The sequence below is a fragment of the Diceros bicornis genome, chromosome 15 (genome assembly GCF_020826845.1).
Source record: "Diceros bicornis minor isolate mBicDic1 chromosome 15, mDicBic1.mat.cur, whole genome shotgun sequence".
In the NCBI taxonomy this organism is placed as follows: domain Eukaryota; kingdom Metazoa; phylum Chordata; class Mammalia; order Perissodactyla; family Rhinocerotidae; genus Diceros; species Diceros bicornis.
This window is the reverse complement of record NC_080754.1, coordinates 43,812,242-43,836,810: the sequence shown is the minus strand read 5'-3', so window position 1 is coordinate 43,836,810 and position 24,569 is coordinate 43,812,242.

The window sequence follows — 24,569 nt, the reverse complement described above, 5'->3', positions numbered from 1 at the left end:
AAAGATACTACACCCAGCATGACTGTTGCAATCAAGCTACTACTCGAGGTAGGCTACAGTTATTCCCCAGAATCTATCTGGTTTCTTCAGAGGCCAAACTGGTGGATTAAATGGAGACCTTAAATAGCATCATCTTTGCATCCTTTAGATATTTAAGCAAGGCACTAATCTCCACTGTCTTTCCCTGGGATGCAACATTGTTTTTGATTTACCTTTTTGGCTAGAGGTAAGGGTGGGAAGTTTCAAAGGCTTCCACTTGGTTTTCCCCAGTATGACAGTTCTTACCTCAGAAACCAGGCACCCAACTTGGGGCTATGACATACTTTACATATCCAATATGTCATTCCCAATTCAGAGACATGAAAATGAACACCAAGTGGCTCTGCAGTCTAATGGATCCATGGGAGACCAAACTTTGGTCAGGACTCAATTTATTACCTGGTCCCCATGTGCCCTCACTCTAATGGGGGTATTATGAACTGAATGTTTGTGTCCCCCCAAATTCATATGTTGAAGCCCTAACCCCAAGTGTAGCTGTATTTGGAGATGGGGCCTATAAGGAAGTAATTAAGGTTAAATGAGATCATAAAGTTGGGGCCTTGATCCAACAGGATTAGTGCCCTTATAAGAAGAGACACCAGACAGCTCGTGCTCTCTCTCTTCACATGTGCATATAGAAGAGGTCATGTGAGCACACAGGGAGATGGCAACCACCTGCAAGTCAAGAGAAAAGGCCTCAGAATGAAACCTAGCTTGACAGCACCTTGATCTTAGGCTTCCCAGTCTTCAGATCTGTGAGAAATAAATTGTTGTTTCAACCACCCAGTCTGTGGTATTTTGTTATGGCAGCCCAAACACACTAATACAGGGGGCATGGTGATACTTTGGGTTTCTGGTTATCAGTGTCAACTTATTTCCCATGTCCAAAAGTCCTCAACATGTCTGGTTAGTTTCCCTTCTTCAGTGAACAATCACTTGAGTAAATGGCCATAGGTCCCTTTGCGAAGGACTAAGCCTATCATCAGAGCATGTGCTTGCCGTGGTATTTCAGGGTCCTTCCTCTTGGGGATCTGGCCACCTTTTCAGTCAGTGGGTTCTGGACCTGAAAACTGACTCAGGCCTGGGCAAGGGATTATCTCTTCTTTTTAAATTGACATAAAATTCACTTAACATAAAATTCATCATTTTAACCATTTTAAAGTATAAAATTCAGTGATTTTTAGCATATTCACAATGCTGTACAATTATTACCACCAACTAATTCCTAAACATTTTCGTTACCTCTAAAAAGAAACCCCTTACCCATTAAGCAGTAATAACTATTCTTCATCCCCCTCACCAGCCCCTGACAACCACTAATCTCGACGGATTTGCCTATTCCAGACATTTCATTTAAATGAAATCATATAATATGTCACCTTTGATCATTACTTTTTTTTTTTTATAATTTTATTTATTTATTTTTCCCCCAAAGCCCCAGTAGATAGTTGTACGTCATAGCTGCAGGTCCTTCTAGTTGCTGTATGTGGGACGCGGCCTCAGCATGGCCGGAGAAGCAGTGCGTCGGTGCGAACCCCGGATCCGAACCTGGGCCGCCAGCAGCAGAGCGCGTTCACTTAACCGCTAAGCCATGGGGCCGGCCCTGATCATTACTTTTTAATGGGAGATAACCCTCAGCCTCCTGCTCATCCATTGCCACTTTTTTTTTATTATATGTATTAAACAGCACCCTCATTGTCTGTTCATCAATTTTGTCACTAGGATAACAAGCTCTATTAACTATATCCACAACTCGCTGTGGGTCAAGCCTCTCTGGCTGCTGCTACGAACTGAATGTTTGTGTATCCCAAAATCCATATGTTGAAAGCCTTAATCACCAATGTGATGGTACTTGGAGGCGGAGCCTTTGGGGTTAGATGAGATCACGAGGGTGGAGCCCCCGTGATGAGATTAATGTCCTTGTAAGAAGAGGAGGGAACCAGAGCTTCCTGTCTCTGCCATGTGAGGATACAGCAAGAAGGTGGCCATCTATAAACCAGGAAGAAGTTTCCACCCAGAAACCACCACCCATGCTGGCACCCTGATCTCTGAGTTTCAGCCTCCAGAACTGTGAGAAATAAATTTCTGCTGTTTAAGCCACCCTGTGTATGGTATTTTTTAGAGCAGCCCAAGCTGACAAAGACAGCTGCCATTCCAATCTTTCTGGATGTTACAATAATTGCAACCCCTTGGCTTCTGGCAGTTAAGCCTCACCCCCTGGCCTCTACAGCTTTGGAGCTCCACTGTCCCCATTGCTATTACAAGCCAAGCTCAGTGACAACCTCTCCTACCATCAGCCATAGCCTGCAAAGGAGAGCCACGACTGACCTTGTTAGTGATGCCCCCCTCACTAGTGCATTTATGATGGCCTTTATGAATGGTGTGACCTCCCTGTCTTGGACCATAATTCTCCTGTGGGTTTTCTGGCTGCATATAATATAAACATTCTGGCATTCCCAATCCCTAAGCCTTTTAATTCCTTCCTCCATCCTTCCTCATCAGCCATGGTAATTCAGGCATTTCAATTTCATTCAACCTGGGCCATTTGCCTTCTTCAAGCTTCTAAGAGTCACTCTAGCAATGAATTGCACCATACTCTGGAGTCTTTGTCAAGATGTTAAATCTCATATCACAAGAGAATGGATCCATGTCAAGAACCTGTTCTTTATCTAGTCTTAAATTTTAGCCATTTTGATCAAGAAACTTCCCTGCTTCTTGCCAGTGCATACTGACTAATTCTTGCAGATTCTTTGGGGTGTAGTCTCTTTCTTCCCATGTCAAGTCCAGCTTGTCCTTGGACAAGTTATACTGTAATTTAATCTTAGTTATTGGCCCAGAAGCCAGGAGAGGAAGCAAAGACAGACTTTGAGGGAGCCTTTGTTGCCTTGCAAAGGAGAGGCCTCTGTAGTGTCTTCCCCCGTGGGGAATAGGAGATGGGTGTGCTAGCTTTTAGTAGGGAAGGCTGGGTCACCTCTGCAGGCTCTGAGGATTCAGAGGAATCTGGGGATTCAAAATCTTTGGGGTTAATGTCCTCATTCCATATGTCAGGGACCCAAGTTTTCCAACCAGAGCACTGACCTTGGCATAGCAGTCCTGCCTCAGCTGAGCGGTCAGTAGCCTTTGAAGCTTGGTGACTCAAACTGTTAAGTCCTGGGTATAGTTTTCAGCAATTTCTGCTCTCTCATCGCAGGAGATAAAGGGCTTTCGTAGTTATCAAGGAGGCCCCATGACCTTCATACTTGGTTTTCAAGCGTTTATTAAAAGCCTTCAACATTTCTCTATCCCTCTGTAGGGCATCAATGCAACTTAATAACAGCCAGCCAATTTCACATCCTTGTTTGCATTGCCCGCCCACCACCACCTCAGTAGTTTCAAAAGCCTGAATTACTGTACCAGCCACAGTGTTCTCCTCTACCAGAACATTTTCCCAAATCACCCCTGGTGAAAGTGCTAGCTGTTTGGCTGCCATCTTGTGTTAGAAACTATCTTTGCCTCACATACCATCTAGGATGGGGCTGTCACTGCCAGCCAAATGGTCAATGGTCCAGTCCCCAATGTTCACTGCTGGTATCTTACTACATCACCTCAGGTGTTTGAGTAGGCAGACACTAAGGTGGTATTAGGAGTGCAAGAGGTTTATTGGAGGGTGATGTCTGAAAATTAAAGGGAATGAAGCAGGATTGGGCAAGAAAAGCCTTCGAAAAACAATCTGCAGACTGCAGATCTGACAGTCTTGGCCAACTCAACCGGGAACTGCAGGATAAAAACTGCATATTAGAACTCTTGCATCGTATTTCGCGATATGTTTGTTTTAATGTAGAAACAATGTTTTAAATTAGTTACTGCGGGGGGGGGGGGATGAGTTAGAGCATGTCTTGTGGTAAAGGAAGAAAATGCTATGGCAGCAAATGTATCAATTTTGCAAAATTGGCTTGAAGCAAGCTCCTCCGAAACATGTTTTCAATTTCTTGTCAATTTTCCCTTCTCTCTTGAGGTAACAATATTTTGGAGACCCCAGAATCTCATAAATGTGTGGATAGAGATGACAAGAGGCCTGTTTGTATGTTTGTTTATCTGTTTTTACTACATTACAAGCTATGAAGGGAAATCATCAAGAGGAGACTCTCAGAATGCAGCCACAAAGACAATGGGGCACAAGCAGGAATTGCAGGCTCATGTCAGACATTCTGTGAGAACAAGTCACTAGTGACATAAGAAAACTGATAGGCTCCTTAATCCAGGGTCAAGATATTTTATAGTTTTGGGAATACTTGTCAAAAGACAGGTTCAATAAAGAAAGTGAGATTTTACCATTAAAGCTATAATTTTTATCCCATGTAAATTTAAAAGTCTCAAATGGTTCATGATCCTCTAGATCAAGTTTCTTCGCATACCCTAAAAATTCATTTTTCACTGAAGCAATGCTATTGTTTTCAGTAAAAACATTCACAGTTTATCTTTTTTACCATCCTGTTAAACATATTAAGTAAAGAGGCAAATTTTTTCAGATGAAATATTGTCAGTAAATGGTGCAGTATAGCTAATAAATTCAGGAGATAACCACCCCCACAGCTTTATATGTGACAGATTTGACCCCATTTATTAATTTTTTCAGTTGCTATTCTCTTCATTAAAAACTCAGACATCTTGGGCCGGCCCGGTGGCGCAAGCGGTTAAGTGCGCGCGCTCCGCTGCGGCGGCCCGGGGTTCGCTGGTTCGGATCCCGGGCGCGCACCGACGCACTGCTTGGTAAGCCATGCTGTGGCGGCGTCCCATATAAAGTAGAGGAAGATGGGCACCGATGTTAGCCCAGGGCCGTCTTCCTCAGCAAAAAAAAAAAAGAGGAGGATTGGCGGATGTTAGCTCAGGGCTGATCTCCTCACAAAAAAAAAAATAAATAAAAAAAAAAAAAAAAAAAAAAAAAAACTCAGACATCTTATTGAAAATATTTTTGTTTTCACTTTGCAAATAAACACGACTTCACAAATATTCTCATTGTAAGCAATAATAAACAAAAATCAACAAAAAGCTAGATCAATAATATTTGTCTTCAACATAATATGTTATATTTGTTTGAATACATGTCTTAAGCATATGAAAATGTGTCCTTCAACGGTATAGTTCAAAAAGGTCAATCGTTTCAGTTTGGATACTAATTTTTGAGAGAAAAAATATTCCTGCCAAATCTACAGTACCAAATCTTCACCAGATTTTTTCCTACTCAGAAGCTTCATTGTCCACAAGAATTCTGAAATTGATTTTAAGGGCAGTTTTAATTATTTCATTTTTGTTTAAATTTTTTACTGATTTTTCTTCATAATTTGTGTGGTTGCTTTTTAAAAGCCACTGAAAGGTAGATAGTTTTACATGATAGTATTCTAAGTTTACCCCTGTAAGTCATACAAAGGTTCAAGCTATTTTGCACCTCCATAACAATAAGACTCATGCTTGGAGAAGCATCCATGGCAGAGGCATATACTGTTCACCAAACATCCATGTGCTCCTCCGCATTCCTTTATACACTTGCAGTTAGATAAGCCCGTGTGACTAGTTTTGGGCTGGAAAAGAAAATAATGTATGTCATTTCTAACTCAAAGCATTTAAGAGCCAGCATGGGATCTTCCAGTCTGTAAGTCAAGTTTTAAGATGACAGTCCAATATGGAAGCGGACTAGGTTTTGGAGTCCCTATTTGGAACAGAGCTGCCCCGGAGAGTCACTGGATCCACAATAGACTGGTCAAGAGAGAAATAGCCATCGTACTGTTAAGCCACTAAGATTTTGAGGTTAATTTGCCACCACGCATAACCTAGCCTCTGAGTATATTCTACATTTTCTGATTAACTGCTGCTTCTTACTGCTGACTTGCACGCTACAATTGGAGTAATGCTAATTCTTTTCTTTCCACCAGTGAAGCAGTCTTCAGGGACACTACCACTTGCTCACAACCTTTGATTATTTCAGTTATTTTCTTTATTTGAGTATGAATAGTTTACATATTCATAGGTTTTAAGCTTATACATCAAAATCTTCATTTGCCACCACCAGTGGGTGGCCCTAATTGAAAATACAATTTTAAACGCGTGACATTACATTTTTAAGAAGACAAAGAGAGGCTCTACAGTAATTTTTAAAGCAGAATTTCAGGTATATTTGTATTACAAGGAAACTCACTGCCATGGGAAGTAAAACTAAGTGAAATTTCACATTGTAAACAAAAGATATGATTATGGGAAATTATGTTAGGAAGTTGAACTGATTTGTGAGAAAATTATTTTCTATAATAAAAATCATAAATAAATGAATATACAAACAAATACACGCTGGGGTATGAAAAGAAGCCACCTCATTCTTCAAAATACTAAATGTGTGAGCCTCCTCAGGTGACTGAGAAATCATGTGGTCCAGCTCTAAGCACTGCTCTGGAGGCAGCGGCAGGGGTGGGTAACAGGAGGAAGTGGGCTCACAGTAATAATGCAACCACTCGGGAGGAGGGGGACGGGGCAAATAAACAAGGTTTCTTCGATGATACAAAAGTCCAAATTTCCCAGTAATTCCTGGTGTATAAAAATATTAAAACATACAAAACTTTAGCAAATGTAAAACATAAAATTGGTAACAAAAAAACATAAAACAAGATAACTGCTGATTTTTCTTGTGGATTTATATAGCAAAATGTTTTAATAAAAAATATTCGCAACTTTCCTCTAAAATCTTCATGTAAATTTAATGCTTCAGAAAGATGGGGTATGTTAATTTTTTGGTTTTAAGTATCCTTAGCACACTGATATGTATAATTCCAGGGATAAAATTACTCCAATTTGAGAAGCATCACTCCAGTTTCCCTGAAGATTATCCTTTTTTCGTGCTAGTACATCTGAGCACTTTGAATTTGGACTGACTGTGTAGATTCCTCATATCAGATGCTTTCACTTAGTGATATTTTCTTTTTATGCCATCAGTTTGCATTAAGGGGTGTCTTAGTCTCAAGTTGCTATAACAGAATACCATAGACTGGGTGGCATAAACAACAGAATTTATTTCTCACGGTTCTAGAGGCTGGGAAGTCCAAGATCAAGGTGCCGGCAGATTCAGTGTCTGGTGAAGCCCTCATCCTGGTTGGCAGATGGCCATCTTCTTGCTGTATCCTCACATGGCTGAGAGAAAGCAAGCTCTCTGGTTTCTTCTTATTAGGGCACAACTCCCATCACGAGAACCCCACCCCCATGACCTCATCTAAACCTAATTACCTCCCCAAAGCCCCACCTCCTAACATCATCACATAGGGGGTTAGGACTCCAACATATGAATTTTGAGAGGACACAACCATTCAGTTCGTAACAAAAGGTAACATGAAAAAACATTCGTATATAACTCATACTAGAGTTCTTTTAGGCATATATTGTTGAGAACATTTTCTATAATGGCCCCTTTATGGAGTTCAATGAAAAAATAAGTTTCTTTCATATCTCAGTCCAGGGGGGAAGAAACTCTTTTCCCATGAAACTGCTTTGTTTTTTAAATTAATAACACTAAATCTTTTAATTTGATCATTGTAGAACCATCTGCCAAGATGGCCCCCAATGATTCCCATCTCCTGATATTCACATTCTTGTGTAGTTGCATCCCACAAGTAATAGAGTTGGTCTGTGTGACCAACAGAATACTATAGAAGTGATTATATGTCATTTCCAAGACTAGATTATAAAAGGCAATAAGGATTCCTCTCTTGCCTTGACTCTTAAATCACCCTCTGTGAAATCCAGCTGCCATGTTGTAAGGACACCCAGGCAGCCCTGTAGGGAGTCATGGTGAGGAATTAATGCCTTCTGCCAACAGCCAGTGAGGAATTGAAGCCATCAGCCTCAGCCAACAGCCGTATGATGTACTATCTTGGAAGTCAATCTTTTAGCCACAGTCAAGCCTTCAGACAACTGAAGCCCCAGTTGACATCTTAACTTCAGCCTCATGAAAGATCCTGAGCCAGAACCACCCAACTGTACTACTCCTGGATTCCTAACCCTCAGAGATAATAAATATTTGTCATTTTAAGCAGTTTAGAGGTAATTTGTTATACAGTAATAGATAATTTGTCAATCTGCTTCCTTCTTTCTTTTGGCTGTTAGGAATACTAGATTCCAATATGACGCTCACCTCTAAAATTTATACAGGACTCCCAGCATGTATTTTTGTGTTCTAACACTATTTCCTTATTCTTTTTCTCTTATTTCAATTTCCTCTTCTATTTATTTAATTTTATTACAGTATATGCTATAAGCAACTTCAAATAGTTTTTTGGGAATGAGGCAAAGTATTTTTTATGACAAAATGAAGAAATACAATCAGAGGAAGATAACAAGATATAAGCAAAGAAATAAACATTGCATACTAGATGTAAGTTTGAAGCTTTCTTCAATATTGAAGAAACAAAGTTATTGTCTGAGGCTTTCTTAAGGTATTTGAACATAAGTTCTAAGTAGTAAAAAAATAAAAATATTTAACAAAATTACAAGTTATTTGAAATGAAGATTAGACTTTTATCTTCTGAGTAGTAATTCCAAATCACCAGTCCATAAAGATGGTTTCTCCAGTCTGCTAGAAAACAAGAAAAATAAGGACAATGCAGTCAATTTTCCATTAAATTAAATTTATTCAACTTAAATTTGGTTGTTGATGTTGAGATTATGTTCTTTCTGATCTTGATGTGTCTTCCTTTGGAATAAGATATTGTATTGTGGTTTTTTGTTTTTGTTTTTGGGTGTGTGTGTGAGGAAGATTGGCTTTGAGCTAACATCTGTTGCCAATCCTCCTCTTTTTGCTGAGGAAGATTGGCTCTGAGCTAACATCTGTGCCCATCTTCCTCTGTTTTGTATATGGGATGCCGCCGCAGATGGCTTGATGGCATTGGTCCGCACCCAAGTTTCGAACCTGCAAACCCTTGGCCGCTGAAGCAGAACGCACAAACTAACTGCTATGCAACTGGGCCAGCCCCTGGTTTTCTTTTTTTAATGTTCTTAATCACACAATTTCCCCCATTTCCCTCAGCAATTATGTGTTTTTGTTTGGTTTTGTCTTGTTAAATATTCCCTGTGCATGAAACCACTAAGTATGAGAACCACTATTCCTAGAGATTTATTGTGGGATGGTGGGGTAGGTGGCAGGGCCATGCACAAATCTTAAGGCAGGCAAATGTTGGGAATGTTTGAGGGGGAAAAATATACATATTTTCAATATACCCTTTGTTTTCATAACACTAACTACAGAAGGAAAAGCTCAACCAACTTGCATCTCAGGTCCTCCCCTCCCCAACCTGGTTGAGTTTCATTGTTCCAGAACAGTAGACAGGTTCCTACCTTTGGACCTTGGGTCCTGTGCAGATCACACAAGAGATTATCCATCATCTAATTAGTAGACACAAAAATATTTTACTATTATATATATAATAGTAAATAATATAAAGTGTATATATGTATATATATAAGTAATATAAAGTTTATAAGTAATATAAAATATTACTATGAGATGGGCATCTTATAAATTTTTTTACATTTTTAAAAAGGAGCCCTTGATATAGTGGGAACCACTAGTGCTAAATAAACGTTTTGGGATCAATTATAGGGGCTGGAAGAAAAAATAGAAAAGAAAGAATGAAATGCTTGAATCTTCTTTCCCATAATACAAGCTCCTGGGAAGGATTCTTTTTTTTTTTTCCAGTTATTTTCTTGAGGTCATATTGGTTTATAACATTGTGTGATTTGAGGTGTACATTATTATATATCAGTTTCTGTATAGACTGCATCATGCTCACCACCAATAGTCTAATTTTTATCCATCATCATAGACATGTGCCCCTTTATCCCTTTCCCCAACCCCCCCAACCCCCTGCCACTCTGGTTACCACTAATCTGTTCTCTTTATCCATGAGTTTATTTATCTTCCACATATGAGTGAAATCATATGGCATTTGTCTTTCTCTGTCTAGCTTATTTCGCTTAACATAATACCCTCAAAGTCCATCCATGTTGTTGCAAATGGGACAACTTTGTCTTTTCTATGGCTGAGTAGTATTCCATTGTATATATATACCACATCTTCTTTATCCATTCATCAGTTGATGGGCACTTGTGTTGCTTCCAAGTCTTGGCTATTGTGAATAATGCTGCAATGAACATAGGGGTGCATAAATCTCTTTGAATTATTAATTTCATGTTCTTTGGATAAATACCCAGCAGTAGAATAGCTGGATCACATGGTAGTTCTATTCTTAATTTTTTGAGGAATCTCCATACTGTTTTCCATAGGGGCTGCACCAGTCTGCACTCCCACCAGCAGCAGTATGAGGGTTCCCTTCTCTCCACATCCTCTCCAACACTCGTTATTTCCTGTCTTGTTAATTATAGCCATTCTAATGGGCATGAGGTGATATCTCATTGTAGTTTTGATTTGCATTTCCCTGATAATTAAGGATGTTGAACATCTTTTCATGCGCCTGTTGCCCATGTGTATATTTTCTTTGCAGAAATGTCTGTTCAGATCTTTTCTCCATTTTTTAATTGGGTTGTCAGTTTTTTTGTTGTTGAGATGTATATGTTCTTTATGTATCTTGGAGATTAACCCCTTATCAGATATATGGTTTGCAAATATATTCCCTTAATTGTTATGTTGTCTTTTTGTTTTGCTGATGGTGTCCTTTGCTGTGCAGAAGCTTTTTAGTTTGATGTAGTCCAATTTGTTTATTTTTTCTATTGTTTCCCTTGCCTGGTCAGACATGGTACTTGAAAATATACTGCCAAGACTGATGTAGAAAAGCATACTGCCTATGTTTTCTTCTAGAAGTTTCATGGTTTCAGGTCTTACATTCAAGTCTTTAATCCATTTTGAGTTAATTTTTGTGTATGGTGTAAGGTAATGGTCTAACTTTCATTCTTTTGCACGTGGCTGTCCAGTTTTCCCAACACCATTTATTGAAGAGACTTTCCTTTCTCCATTGTATGTTCTTACAACGTACTCCCTTGTCGAAGATTAGCTGTCCATAGATGTGTGGGTTTATTTCTGGGTTCTCGATTCTGTTCCATTGATCTGTGTGTCTGTTTTTGTGCCAGTACCGTGCTGTTTCGATCACTGTAGCTTTGTAGTATATTTTGAAGTCAGGGAGTGTGATACCTCCAGCTTCATTCTTTTTTCTCAGGATTCCTTTGGCAATTTGGAGTCTTTTGCTGGTTCATATAAATTTTGAGATTATTTGTTCTATTCAGTGAAAAATGTCATTATAACTTTGATATGGATTGCATTGAATCTGTAGATTGCCTTAGGAAATATGGACATTTTAACTATGTTAATTCTTCCAATCCAAGAGCATGGAATATCTTTCCATTTCTTTGTGTCATCTTCAATTTCTTTCAACAATGTTTTACAGTTTTCAATGTATAGGTCTTTCGCCTCTTTGGTTAAGTTTATTCCTGGGTATTTTATTCTTTTTGTGCAATTGTAAATGGGATTGTATTCTTAATTTCTCTTTCTGCTACTTTGTTGTTAGTGTATAGAAATGCAACTGATTTTTGTATGTTGATTTTGTATCCTGCAAATTTACCATATTCATTTATTATTTCTAAAAGTTTTTTGGTGGGTTCTTTAGGGTTTTCTATATATAAAATCATGTCATCTGCAAATAGTGACAGTTTCACTTGTTCCTTTCCAATTGGATACATTTTATTTCTTTTTCTTGCCCCATTGCTCTGGCTGGGACTTCCAATACTATGTTAAATAAGAGTGGTGACAGTGGGCATCCTTGTCTGGTTCCTGTTCTTAGAGGGGTAGCTTTCAGTTTTTCTCCACTGAGAATGATATTAGCTGTGGGTTTATCGTATATGGCCTTGATTATGTTGAGGTGCTTTCCTTCTATACCCATTTTATTCAGGGTTTTTATCATAAATGGATGCTGTATCTTGTCAAATGCTTTCTCTACATCTATTGAGATGATCAGGTGACTTTTATTCTTCATTTTGTTAATGTGGTGTATCACACTGATTAATTTGCAGATGTTGAACCATACCTGCATCCCTGGAATAAATCCCACCTGATCATGGTGTATGATCTTTTTAATGTATTATTGTATTCAATTTGCTAGTATCTTGTTGAGGATTTTTGCATCAACGTTCATCAGTGATATTGGCCTGTAATTTTCTTTTCTTATGTTATCCTTGTCTGGTTTTGGTATCAGGGTAATTTTGGCTCTGTAGAATGAGTTAGGAAGCTTCCCCTATTCTTCAATTTTTTGGAAGAGTTTGAGAAGGACAGGTATTTAGTCTTCTTTGCATGCTTGGTAGAATTCACCAGGGAAGCCATATGGTCCTGGACTTTTATTTCTGGGGAGTTTTTTTTTTTTTCCAGGAAGATTAGCCCTGAGCCAACATCTGTTGCCAATCCTCCTGTTTCCTTGCTGAATAAGAATGTCCCTGGGCTAACATCTATGCCCATCTTCCTCCACTTTACATTGGATGCCACCACAGCATGGCCTGATAAGCAGCACATAGGTCTGCACCCAGGATCTGAACCCGTGAACCCTGGGCCACTGAAGGGGAACATGAGTACTTAACCACTACCAGGCCGGCCCCCCTGGGGAGGTTTTTGATTATAGTTTCGATCTCTTTACTGGTGATTGGTCTATTCAAATTGTCTATTTCTTCTTAATTCAGTTTTGGAAGGTTATATAATTCTAAGAATTTATCCATTTCTTCTAGAGTATCCAATTTGTTGGTGTATAGCTTTTTGTAGTTTTCTCTTATAATCTTGTGTATTTCTGAGGTATCCATTGTAATTTCTTCTCTTTCATTTCTAATTTTATTTATTCGAGGCTTCTTTTTTTTTTCTTGGTGAGTGTAGCTAAAGGCTTATCAATTTTGTTTATCTTTTCAAAGAACCAGCTCTTGGTTTTATTGACTTTTTCTATTATTTTTTTAGTCTCTATTTCATTTATTTCTGCTCTGATTTTTATTATTTCCTTCCTTCTAGTGATTTGGGGCTTTGTTTGTTCTTATTTTTCCAGTTCCTTTAGGTGGACTGTTAGCTTGTTTATTTGAGATTTTCTTGTTTGTTGAGGTAGGCCTGTATTGCTATAAACTTCCCTCTTAGAACCATATCCCATAAATTTTGCCATATCCCATAAATTTTGGCATGTCCTATTTTCATTTTCATTTGTCTCCAGGTATTTTTTGATTTCTCCTTTGATTTCTTCATTAACCCAATCGTTGTTCAGTAGCATTTTGTTTAATCTCCACATATTTGTGGCCTTTCTGATTTTCTTCCTGTAGTTGATTTGTTTCCTACCATTGTGGTTTGAAAAGATGCTTGGTGTTATTTCAATCTTCTTAAAAATTTATTGAGTCTTGTTTTGTGGCCTAATATGTGATCTATACTGGAGAATGTTCCATGTGCATTTGAAAAGAATGTGTATTCTGTGGTTTTTGGATGGAATGTTCTGAATATGTCTACTATAAGTCCAACTGGTCTAATGTGTCATTTAAGGCCGTTTCCTTATGAACTTCTGTTTGGATGATCTATCCATTGGTGTAAGTGGAGTGTTAAAGTCCTCTACTATTATTGTTTTGCTGTCTATTTCTCCTTTTATGTCTGTTAATAATTGCTTTATATATTTAGGTGCTCCTATGTTGGGTGAATAGATATTTACAAGTGTTATATACTTTTGTTCGATTGTTCCCTTTACCATTATGTAGTGCCCTTCTTTGTCTCTTGTTATAGTTTTTATTTTAAAGTGTATTTTGCCTGATATAAGTATTGCTACTCCAGCTTTCTTTTCATTGCCATTTGCATGAAGTATCTTTTCCCATCCCTTCACTTTCAGTTTGTGAGTGTCTTTAGGTCTGAAGTGTGTCTTTGTATGCAGCATTTATGTGGGTCTTTTCTTTTTAACCAATTGGCCACCCTATTCCTTTTGATTGTAGCATTTAGTCCATTGACATTTCAAGTAACTATTGATAAGAATATACTTACTGCCATTTTGTTACTTTGTTTCTGGGTGTTTTAGTAGTTCTTCTCTGTTCCTTTCTTCTTCTCTTGGTCTCTTCCCTTGTGGTTTGATGGCTTTCTTCAGTATTATGTTTGGGTTCCTTTCTCTTAATTTTTTGTGTATTTATTATAGGTTTCCGATTTGTGATTATCATGAGGTTCATATATAATAACCTATGTATATAGCAATCTATATTAAATTGATGGTCTCTTTAGTTTGACCTCTTGCTAAAAGTTCTACTCTTTTACTCCTCTCCTCTGACATTTTATGTTTTTTGATAGCATATCTAACCTCTTTTTTTGTGCATGTGTATCCATTACCCTCTTATCATAGAAATAGATAATTTTAGTACTTCTGCCTTTTGACCTTCATATTAGCTTCATAGGTGGTTGATCTGCTACCTTTACTGTATATTTGCCTTTACCAGTGATTTTTTTAAAAATAATTTTCTTATTCTTATTTGTGGCCTTCTCTTTTCCACTTAAATAAGTTTCTTTAGTATTTCTTGTAAAGCTGATTGCTTGGTGATAAACTCCTTTAGTTTTTGCTTGTCTGGGAAACTCTTTATCTCTCATTCCATTCTGAATGATAACCTCACTGGGTAGAGTATTCTTGGCTTTGGTGTTTTCCTTTCAGGACTATAAATATATCATGCCACTCCCTTCTAGCCTGTAATGTTTCTGTTGAAAAGTCAGCTAATATCCTTATGGGGTTTCCTTTGTACGTAACTTGTTGCCTTTCTCTTGCAGCTTTTAGGATTCTCTCTTTACCTTTAATTGTCGACATTTTAATTATAATGTGTCTCAGTGTGGGCCTCTTTGGGTTTATCTTGTTTGGTGTTCTCTGTGCTTCCTGTACCTGGATGTCTGTTTCCTTCCTTAGGTTCGGAAAGTTTTCGGCTATTATTTCTCTAAATAGATTCTTTCCCCTTTGTCTCTCTTCTCCTTTTGGGACACCTATAATATGGATGTTAATGCACTTGATTGCCCCAGAGGTCCCTTAGACTGTCCTCATTCTTTTTAATTCTTTTTTCTTTTATCTGTTCAACTTGGGTGATTTTCTCTAGTCTTTTGTCCAGCTTGCTGATTCATTCTTCTGTATCATCTATTCTGCTATTGAGTCCCTCTAGTGAATTTTTCATTTCCTTTATTGTATTCTTCATTTCTGATTGGTTCTTTTTTATATTTTCTAGTTCTTTGTTGAAGTTCTCAGTGAGTTCACCCATTCTTCTCCCAAGATCAGTGAGCATCCTTATGACTCGTTGTTTGAACTCTTTGTCAGGTCGATAGTTTATTTCTGTTTCGTTTAGTTCTGCTTCTGGGGTTTTGTCCTATTCCCTTACTTGGAACATATTCCTTTGCCTCCTCATTTTGCCTCTTTATCTGTGCTTATATCTATGTATTAGGTAGGTCAGCTATGTCTCCCGATCTTGGAGGGGTGACCTAATGTAAGAGATGCCTTATGAGGCCCAGCAGTGTGCTTCCCACTCATCACCAGTTCCGGCATTCCAGGAGTGTCCCTTATGTGAGCTACATGTGTCCTTCTGTTATGACAGGGTTACTCTTGCTGCAAGTGCCCAAGGAGGCTAGGTTGTCCCCCTGGCTGGCTGGTTGTAATGCTCAGCTGTGTGTGGCTGCTATGGTCTTTTCAGTCACTTTATCAGGTGTGGGGAGCCCCAGTACAGTTGGCTGCAAGGTCTAATAGCACATTCCTGTTGCAGTTTTTCTGTTCAGTGAGTAGACCCCCAGTGTGGCTGGTTGCTCTGCTTGGGGGCTTACAATTGCTGTAGGGCTTCAGCCTGCAAGGCCATTGTCAGCTCTCTCAGGATTGCAGCTGAGTGGGCCCAGCCCCAGGCATGGGAGCACCCAGTTGTTTCAGGCTTTAGAAGGTGGGGCCAATCCCCTATGTTGCTATTTGAGAAGCACAAGTCTTCTGCAGCTGACAAGCTCCACTGCCTGCAGGGCCACACACCCTGTCAGCACAGTCCTGCTCCATGCACATGCCCTGACCCACTGAAGTGAACTCAGTCTCCCCACTGCAGAGGCCCCACACACTCCACCAATGCAGGCTTGACCCTCATGCACACCCTGCCCTGCAGAGGTGGGCCCACTTGCCAGTTGCAGAGGCTCCAGGCACCCCACCTATGAGGGCCCACAAGTTGCCTGAGGGCTTGCTGTTGGGTGGGGCAGTTCCTAGGGTGGGGTGCCTGCCTTGGCTGAGCTGGATTAAGTCGTTGCCATAGTGGGTGGGGCAGACCCCTGTGCTAACAGGCCAGGGGAAGAACTCCAATGGCATCTGCCAGCATCTGTGTCAGCATGCCTGTACTAGGTCACAATAAAGGCTGCTGCCAATGTCTCAGTCCCTAGAGAGGTCTCACCTCTCACCAAGATGCACCCAGAGTCTATCAGGTGAGTCTCTTTTCACCAAAGGACCGTGCACCTTTCTTTCTGGTGATTTTAGGTTGCTTTCTGAAATGAGTGCATTTGTTTGAGGGCCATTTAAGAGCCCAAGTTTTTTTTTCCCCCTTATATCCAATAGCTTTTCTGGGGACATTCCCCATTGTAGTTAACAGCCAGGCATTATGACATTTGTCTCAGTTGTTCTGAGTCCAAAAGCTGCTTATTGTGGTAACGTTCCCCCACTCAGATCCCCCACTCCTCCATGGAAAGCATCTTATCTTAAGATTGCTCCTGGCCAGCCATGAAGCATCATGGCTAGAACATGGCTTTTTCCTCTGCAGAAAGGAATTTCTGCCTCTTCCACCTCAGTCAGCACTATCCCTTTTTGTGGGGGTTCTTTTTATCCAGTTTTCACTTCTCTCTTAGGGGTAATTGTTCCAAGAGTAGTTGTAAATTCATTATGTCTGTGGGAGGAGGTGAGTTCAGAGTCTGCCTATGCCGCCATCTTGACACCATCTTGGTATTTTTATTTTTAATTTTTTGAGAAATCTCCATACCATTTTCTATAGTGGCTGCACCAGTTTGCATTCTCACCAGCAGTGTAAGAGGATTCTCTTTTCTCTATATCCTCTCCAATATTTGTTACCTTTTGTCTTGGTAATTATAGCTATTCTGACACGCATAAGGTGATATGATTTGCATTTCCCTAATAATTAGTGATGTTGGACATCTTTTCATGTGCCTGTTGGCCATCTTTTTATCTTCTTTGGAAAAATGTCTGTTCATATCCTCTGCCCATTTTTTGATTGGGTTGTTTGTTTTTTGTTGTTGAGTTGTATGAGTTCTCTACATATTTTGGAGATTAACTCCTTGTCAAATATATGGTGTGCAAATACTTTCTCCCAGTTTGTGGGTTGTCTTTTTGGTTTTTTCATTGTTTCTTTTGCCCTGCAGAAGCTTTTTAGTCTGATGTAGTCCCAATTGTTTATTTTTTCTTTTGTTTCCTTTGCCTGAATAGACATGGTATTCGAAAAGATGCTGCTAAGACTGATGTCAAAGAATGTACTGCCTATATTTTCTTCTAGGAGTTTTATGGTTTCAGATCTTACATTCAAGTCTTTAATCCACTTTGAGTTAATTTTTGTGTATGGTGTAAGATAATGGTCTACTTTTATTCTTTTGCATGTGGCTGTCCAGTTTTCCCAACACCATTTATGGAAGAGATTTCTTTTCTCCATTGCATGTTCTTGGCTATTTTGTTGAAGATTAGCTGTCCATAGACATGTGGCTTTATTTCTGGGCTTTCAATTTTGTTCCACCGATCTGTGTGTCTGTTTTTGTGCCAGTGCTATGCTGTTTTGAATACTATAGCTTTGTAATATATTTTGAAGTCAGGGGTTGTGATGCCTCCAGCTTTGTTCTTTTTTCCCAGGATTGCTGTGGTATTCAGGGTCATTTGTTGTTCCATATAAATTTTTGGATTCTTTGTTCTATTTCTGTGAAGAATGTCATTGGGATTCATTGAATCTGTAGATTGCTTTCAGTAATTTGGACATTTTAACTATGTTTATTCTTCCAATCCATGAGCATGGTATATCTTTCCATTTCTTTATATCTTCTTCAATTTCTTTCAATAATGTCTTATAGTTTTCATTGTATAGGTCTTTCACCTCCTTGGTTAAATTTATTCCTAGATATTTCATTCTTTTTGTTGAGATTCTAAATGGGATTGTATTCTTGAGTTCTGCTGGTTTGTTATTAGTGTATAGAAATGCAATTGATTTTTGTAACTTGATTTTGTACCCTGCAACTTTGCTGTAGTTGATAATTTCTAATAAGTTTCTGATGGATTCTGGAAAAGATTCTTAACAGTGACAGACTATCAATCTGATACATAACTCTTCTTATTTTCTTTATAAGGTTAAATCGTTCCTTGCTGCTATCTCCAAATAAAGTAAAATTGCCTCACTTTTAAAGGTGAAATTCTTTCTTTTTTCAGATTACTCAAAAAATGCGTTCATTAGGGCTAATATTTTATTTATGAGACAATAATAAGACCAATTGTCATAAAGCACTCTAGAAAATCAGTAATTACTTCATAAAAAATATCTCCAATTTCCACAAGTAATGTAAGTAGATGGTTACAGCCTGCAACTTATCAATGAAGAGTCAAGATATTCTGCGTCTCCTGTGGTGTGTTGAATATTTAAACATGCCTCCAGTACTTTCCCATACTTTCCCTTCCATTTTATCTCAACCTAAGCTTTAGGTTCACTTGTAATAAACTGCATATTGTGAACTTCCATCTTCCCAATATTGGATACTGTATGCTTTTAGTAACAGAAACACATTTTCAGACTTAATCTAGTCAGTTTTTTTAAATTGTGAGAGGATAAGGGACAGGTCTGAAACTATTCTGCTACCTTATAGCAAATGGACCTAACAGGAGACCAGCAGCCAGTTAACTTTCCTAATTTCTCCAACAATTCTTGCACTACTGTTTCCCTTCCTCTTCAGGAATTGTTTTCTCATCAAGGTTTGCATTCTCCTCAAATCTGGAGAACAAATAAAGCCCAGCACAGCAAACAGGAAGAAAAATCACCGCATTTTAGAGATGGAAAGAATTTTAAAAATCTAAATTCAATGCTTGAATTTATAAAACAGGGAAGTGAGGCCCAGAGGGGCCTATGTGTCTTGACTAATGTCATACCACCACTTCCAACAGGAGCCAGGATTAGAATTCAGGTCTCCTGGAACCAGATTAGAGTTTCTTCTAGGTAAGAATTCATGGTGTTCATGATACAACTGGATGGAGAATTGGGAAAAAAGAAGAAAGCTGAAATATTCTAATAAAGCATTCCAATTCTAAATTGGTATCTCTCAGAGGAAACTCTGAGGGGCCCTCAGCCTGGAAAGGCAGGAAGTCCTCCTTCCGGAGTCTCTTCCATTGCAGCAAGTGCTGGCTTCAAAAACAACTTAATTTTACATTTGCCTTGAAAGTCTAGTAATGATATCATGGCAGACCTACCCAGCCAACATTTCCTTCAAGGCCACCAGTTTTCTAAAAGTGAAATAAAAACCAAAACAGTATTTTCCTTTCCACAGAATGAAAAAAGAAAGGAGAAGGGGTGGAGGGAGAAAGAGAGAATGACATCAGGACAGGTACTTGACAATGAAAGCCAATGAATAAATGAAATGGTATTTTCCGACCTTAATTTACTTAGAGCTTTTTTTACATTATCAAGAAATGATATGATCTACTTCATTTCTAAACATTAAAAATTATCATCAGAAAACATTAATGAACTTTGAGCAGATGGAGAACAGAAACCCAGGAGAGAGAAACACGGGACAGAGGGTATTCCAAATTGCATCACATTCCATTGCATTACCTTAGAGTGTTCTTAATTTTTAAAATTATACTAGTTACCTTTTCTGTATTGACCATCCCTTGAATTTTATATCAGGTTCTTTCACTGACTTCGCTTTAATACATAGAATCTAATCTGAAAAATCATCATTATACACTATTAAATAGTAACATCATTATGACACCTTCCCACTTTTTATTCAAATTTTAATTATGGCTTAAATTTTAAAATGAATTATGAAGGGTATTATTTCTAAAAAACCAACAGAGTATCATGTTAATTAAAAACAACATTACAAAGAAGATATACAAAAGGCCAATAGGTATATGAAAAGATGCTCAACATCTCTGGTCATTAGGGAAATGCAAATTAAAACCACAATGAGATATCACCTCACACCTGTTGGAATGGCCATCACCAAAAAGACAAAAGATAACAAATGCTGATGTAGTTGTGGAGGAAAGGGACCACTTGTGCACTGTTGGTAGGATTGTAAATTGGTATGGAAAACAATATGGAGGATCCTCAAAAAGTTAAAAATTGAACTACCATATGATCCGGTAATTCCACTTCTGGGAATATATCCAAAGGAAACAAAAACACTAACTTGAAAAGATATCTGCACCCCCATGTTCATTGCAGCATTATTTACAATAGCCAAGACATGGAAAACAACCTATGTGTCCATAGACAGAAGAATAGATGATGAAGTTGTGTTATATATATACAGCCACAAAAAAAAAACCAACAACAAGGAAATCCTACCATTTGCAAAAACATGGATGGACCTTGAAGGCATTATGCTAAGTGAAATGTCAGACAGAGAAAGACAAATACTGTATGATCTCACTTATATGTGGAATCTAAAAAAAGAAAAACAAACCAAACTCATAGATAAAGAGATCAGACTTGTGGTTACCAGAGGTGGAGGATGGGGGGTAAGAGGAAATAGAGGAAAGTGGTCAAAAGATACAAACTTCCAGTTATAAGATAAATAAGTATTAGGTATGTAATGCATAACATGATGACTATAGCTAACATTGCCATATGATAAAGAGGAAACTTGTTAAGAGAGTAAATCGTAAGAGTTCTCATCACAAGAAGAAATTTTTTTTCCTTTTTTCTTTTCTCTTTTTTCTTTTAATGAACGTATATGAGAAAATGGATGCTAGCTGAACCTATTGTGTAATCATTTCACAATATGTGTAAATCAAACCGTCAGGCTGTACACCTTAAACTTATACAGTGATGTATGTCAATTATTTTTCCATAAAACTGGGAAAAAAAACATGGCCACATCAACTTTATTACACTAGATGGCAGCAAATAATTAGAAGGACCAAATAAAAGAAAACATTTGAGAATCACATAAATATTGAAGCACTGGAGTGAGTAGAGAGATAATGATAATATTTGAGAAAGAAAAACAAAACTTCTACCTGGCTGACTCCTGAACATTCTTTAAGATTTATCATTTATTTATTCCTTCGTTCAACAAACATTAATGAATTATTAAACAAATACTTAGATTATTACATAGGGAGTACTTCCTTGCTGATTTTATAATTCTTAGATATCACATGAGGACTTAATTCGTTGCTCTTGTACAGGCAAGAACTATGTTTTGGTCTTTGAAGGCTCCGTATGTACTATACAGCTTTGATACACAGTAGGTCCTCAGATTTTACATCAGATACTTGGTAGTTTCCAATCATAGCACGCCCCCCCCAACTCTGTAGTTTTGCATATGTTGTTCTCTATATCTGGAATTACGCCCCACTCCCCACCACACACACACACACACACACACCACTCCTTTCAAGTGCTTTCTCTTTGCCAAGACGTCAGTGACCATCATAAGTATATCATAAGCATCCCACAGCATTCTGAGATTGCCTATCATAGTGAGGAGTTCTGTGTTATATTTGACTGTCTCCTCCATTAGACTATGAGCAGCGTGTCATATTTTTATATAGCCACTATCCAGCACAGTTTCTCTCAGAGAGTAGGCCTTCTGTAAAATTTTGCTGAGTGATTTAGGTGTGTTACAGGAAATTAAGCTTCTATGTTAGAGGTCTGATCATGACTTACAAATGTAGGTGCCAATATCTTTTAAATTTTGTGTGCTAGCATATGGATAAGACTTGTGAAAGTGGCCAATAAGCCAGAAGTCCCTCCAAGACAGATTCAAGGGTCACAATAATACATTGTTATATAATACTAATACTAAGGAGAAATATGAGGAGGAGGAGAAGCAGAAAAGAAAAAGAATGAAAATAAGGAAGAGAAGAAAGGAGAGAAGAAGAAGATGCAGAGGGAGAAAAAGAGGAAAACAGACAGGCAACACTGTGCCAGGCACTACTCTAAGTACCTTATCTCATTAAGTCTTTATAACAACCCTAGGGTAGATGCTATTAATATTCCCATTTTACAAAAGAGGCTCTTAAAATTTGAGAAACTTACTCAAAGTCACAGAGAGTAGGTGATGGGGTCTACAGTGATTCCATTGACCTTTAGCTTTGTCTGAAAACTACTGTCAGGCTAATTCAACACTCAATCCACTTGTTATACAGACAATATGTAGGTTTTCTTCATGCAGCCTCATAGCTTCTCGGTTTCTCCATCACACAGCTTTAGGAACAGGAGAATGCAAGTAAAACAGGGTAGAATCACCACTGAGTACTTCTAACTTACACTATATTAGAAATCTTTGCCAAAGATGGTGTAGATTAAGGAATTTGAGTGCCGATGATAGTTGATGAAATCATGAGTAAAACAAACAGAAAGGCCTCTAGAGCATATTCATAGATTTCTTTCTCTTATAGGATATTTAATCTTTTCCTCTCACTTTACTTTTCCTGATTCCTATAGTGGACATTTGCCATTTGCCTCCTCTCCCCCACCTCACTCCTAGAATCTGTATCGCCTCCCATATCTTTGGCTTTTTGTCAGCTATCCTGAATCCAAAAAATGAAACTCAAAGGAATTAGAGACAATGCAGTGAGGAAAAGAAAACTTAAAATAAACAAGTAAAAATTATTAAGGGCCTGTGAAATTACAGAAGATAGGGCATTTATGAAACAAGAACAGGATGCCATAAAAAGGAACATTTGGAGGCAAGATATGTTAGTTATCTATTGCTGCATGACAAATTACCCCAAAACTTAGCAACTCACAACAAACATTTATTGTCTCACACAGTTTCTGCAGGTCAAGAATCTGGGAGCAGCTTAGCTGGATGGTTCTGGCTCAGTGTCTCCCACGAAATTTCAGTCAAGCTGTTAGCTGGGGTTGCAGTTTTCTGAAGACTTGACAGGGGCTGGAGGATCCTCTTTAAGATGGCTCATTATATGTCTGGTGGCAGGAGATCTCAGTTTCTCACTACATGGAACTCTCCATAACACTACTGTTTATTCTCACAACATGGCAACTGGTCTCCCCCAGACCAAGTAATCCAAAGAAAGAGCAATAAGAAAGCCACAATATCCATTATAACTTAGTATCCCAAAGTCACACATTATCACTTGCGTCTATTTTTCTATTCATTTGAAGTAAGTCACTAAATCCAGCCCATACACAAAGGGAGGGTTATTAGGCTTCACTTTTTGATGGGAGCATCAGAGAATTTGTAGACATACATTAAACTATCACACAAGAATAAAAGTAGCTTTAGGAAATTACAAATATGATCAAATCATGACCATCAAAATAAAAATTCAATAGAAGCATTAAAAGGTAATGAGAAAAGTTGACAAAAAGTCAGAGATGGCTACTAAAAGAAAAATGGTAAGAAAAATAGAGCTTTAATCCAGAAGCTCAAATTCCCAACTAATTTTGGGCATTTTGGAAGATAGAACATAGAAAATAAAAGAGAGGAAATAATTAAAGGAAAAATTTTCCCAGAATCAAAGGACACAAATCTCCAACTTCAAAAAAGAGCTCCCTTATTGCCTACCACAAAGTATGAAAAATGACCCAAACCAAAACATGATAACACTAGAAATAAAAAGGAGATCCTAAAAGCTTCCAGAGTGGAATTTTTTTTTAATTACAAGTTCCCAAACACCACCCATCTGGTATCAAATTCAATATATTTGCAGTGCGAACTAAAAATCTTTATATCTGTTAAGTTTCCCAGGTGTTTTTAAAATTTATTTATTTATTTATTTAGTGTGTGTGTGTGTGTGTGTGTGTGTGTGTGTGTGTGTGTGTGTGTGAGGAAGATCAGCCCTGAGCTAACATCCATGCCAATCCTCCTCTTTTTGCTGAGGAAGACTGGCCCTGAGCTAACACCCGTGCCCATCTTCCTCCAGTTTTTTTTTTTATATGGGACACCGGCACAGCCTGGCCTGACAAGCGGTGTGTCTGTGGACACCCAGGATCCGAATCCCGGGCCGCAGGCAGCAGAGCGCTGCACTCAACCGCTATGCCACGGGCTGGCCCCGCCCCAGGTGTTTTTAAAGATTAGTCACGTTTGAAAACCATTGGTTTAAAGAGTTCTGAGGAAAGTGAGATACACATCTTCAAATTTAAGTATCACCTTGCTCTAAAATTGTTGGACATATTTTTCCAATATTCTGCTATAAATAAATCCACTTTTTTTCATGGATGGCAGAATTATCCTCATTTTATAGAATTGTGGTGGAGGGAGGAAAAAAGAATTTCTAAAGCACACCTTAAACAAAATTTTAGTCCCATGTCAAGTTCTTCTTAGATTTATATACAAGGAATGTAAC